General features: G+C 41.4%; 1 long non-coding RNA gene across 1 annotated transcript; it reads right to left on the bottom strand.

Annotated features, from left to right (window-relative positions):
• Positions 1 to 1,030: 1,030 nt before the first annotated feature.
• LOC115568488 (uncharacterized) lies at positions 1,031 to 1,767 on the bottom strand. Its single transcript, XR_003981408.1, has 2 exons — positions 1,621 to 1,767; positions 1,031 to 1,372 (listed from the first exon to the last, which is right to left on the bottom strand). It is a non-coding gene; the product is annotated as an uncharacterized LOC115568488 (long non-coding RNA).
• Between the last annotated feature and the right edge of the window lie 856 nt (positions 1,768 to 2,623).

Raw genomic sequence — 2,623 nt, 5'->3', positions numbered from 1 at the left:
AACAATGTATGAGTGGATTGAGCACTGCTGCTCAGTTTTGTTTTTGTTTGTTTGTTTTTTAAAGCAGAGGAGAAGACGACATGCTGACCCACAACCCAGTCGCCCTGCAGCCTTTTTGGTTTTTTAACAGTGGGGCTATTTTATTAGATAATAGGCTACCTATGTATTTTTGATTCAATAAAAACTACATGAAATTGATTGTGTATCCATCTCTTATAGCCATAGAGGGGATTATCATGACCACGGGCCCCTGCCTACACACGCAAACTGTGCGCACGCAAAGGCTGTTACATTATTACACTGAATATAATAATGTCTGCAAACGTAATAAACCTCAAACACCTACTAATAATACTGACCGTGCGTGAAAAAATCCAGCTGCTGACCCTCCGCTCCACTGTCACACAACGGATCCCTCTCTATTGTAATTGTTTGCCCGAAAAATAATTTCCATGAAGAAAACATCGCCTGATATTTAAATTCAAATTCCCATTGACAGTACAAATCTCAGGAAATCTTGATGTATTGCTCATTTGTACACACAACACTTATCAGTCTACAGGCAAGAATCAAGAATCTAAAGGTTTATTTATTCAATACATTTCAAATTCGCTTTATTGCCATGAATGCCACAACAATATTGCTAAAGCAATAAAGAACTAACGAAAAGAATACCTAGCACAGTACCGTTATACTTACTGTGTGTGTTTATGTGAAATAATAATAATAACTTTGAACATTATCAGTTATCAATCTGTGATGTTAATAACAAAATGCAAACATTACAGACTTCTAACCATTTTTCTAAAAGTCTCTATTTTAATTGAGAATACTTTTTTATATAAATTACAGAAAAGGAAAAGAAAATATGATTTGTTTTACCTATTTCGGCCATAAGCGGTCATATTGACCGCACATCATTTCGCGGGATTTCATTCATTGTCTCTCTTGTCTCTGACTTGGCTCTCATCTACGCTGATGTATATGACGTGTGTTTCGATAACCAAGAAAGTGCTTGGAGACCGTAAAGGGCATTTAAAACAATATTTATTCACAGAAATTATAGAATGGGGTCTGGGGGGAAGGGGTCCGTTATTGTGGTGACTTGGTAACACCAATTCTCCACAACCACCGCTGTCTTCCACTTGCACACTGTCCTCTGCCGGGCGCAGACTCGGGAGCTGTGGGGGAAACGAGATGGCAGTCACTGCACTTTTAAACCCAATACATGCACACCACTTCATTTACGTCCTAAGATCGTTGCTCACACGATGGGGCAGAGTATCAGCTGTTCACCGTCACCTCGGGCCAACATCACTCTCGTCATTGGCACCACTGCTGTCACACCGTCCTTGGGCGCCGGCCTCTTACGCTGTCATGTGGGGAGGGGGGGGAGGACTTCAGTCACTGTACTTTTACACACATTCGCAATAACTTTCCACGACCAGGGATCACTACTCGCACAATGGAGGCAGAGTAGGGATGTAATGTATTGGTAATACCACGATATCGTGATAACAAAAGTGTCTCAATATTATTGTGAACATGCAGGGTATGAAATGACGGCAAATACTGTAGATTTTGATCTCATTACATCCCTAGGGCAGAGTATAAACTCACATTTCAATTAGTCCGACAGTCAATGCCCGTCTGCTGGCGACAGCTGTCGTTCTCTTTCTCCTGCTCCTTTCCCCGTGGATCTCACACTCCTCTTCCTCTGTCTGCTCGCTGCAGGTGTAACTGGGTCGGTCTGCAGGCCCTGCCCACTCTGCTGTGTTCGGGTGTAGAATCAGACACTGGCAACTCTTGTCAAACCCTGGTTTAGCCCTGTATCAACAATACACCTGACATGAAAAAGGACAAGCTTAGTGTAGGTCTATAAAATGGTGAAAACCAGACACAACGTTACAGGCAACACTATTTTTTTTAAGCTCTCAAAACTCAGTTCTACAGGTGCTTTTCACCAGTGTGACATGTGTCTGAGTGGATCTGTTGTTAAACTATCCTTTTAGTTTCTCAATTGCTGTTTGGAATGGTTGATGGTGTGAGTGTGACAGATGAGTATGTGTGTGTGGAAGGTATATGAAAGTTGTGTGGTTCTGTAACAGAGAATAAAAAGCAGTTATCAGAACAGCAGGTACATGGTTAACTATACAGTACCAGGAATGGTAAACAACCAATAGAAATAAGAATGAATCATTCAGCTTAATTAACAACAGCCAATATACAACAATAATACAAGCACATGTAGGAGAGTTCTTACTATTAGCAACTAATAAGCATTAACGAGCTAACTGATTAGCAGCACTAACAATATACATTTTCCACCTGCTGCATCAACCCACTCTGCGGAGCCTCTTTTCGACAGCAGGGGGCGCAGTTCTGGTGCTGAATACCTTATTATCTTGTCTAAGGCACAGAATGAGTTTTATGAACCCTGTTAAAAGGTTAAGTCTTGAGTTTTTTGCCCAAAATAAACGCTAGAATTTTAAAAATGAAACCCGTCTTAATCATCACCTGGCTTCTAGTCCTGTGTGGTGGTGGCTGTGTGTAGCGCTCCCGTTAGCCCCACTAGCTGTCCCTGATGCTGCTGAGTGCTAGGCATGGATCTATTATATCAATA

The sequence above is a fragment of the Sparus aurata genome, chromosome 18 (genome assembly GCF_900880675.1).
Source record: "Sparus aurata chromosome 18, fSpaAur1.1, whole genome shotgun sequence".
Taxonomy (NCBI): Eukaryota; Metazoa; Chordata; class Actinopteri; order Spariformes; family Sparidae; genus Sparus; species Sparus aurata.
Note: the sequence above shows the minus strand (reverse complement) of the source record. Positions and strands in the feature narration are given on the sequence as shown.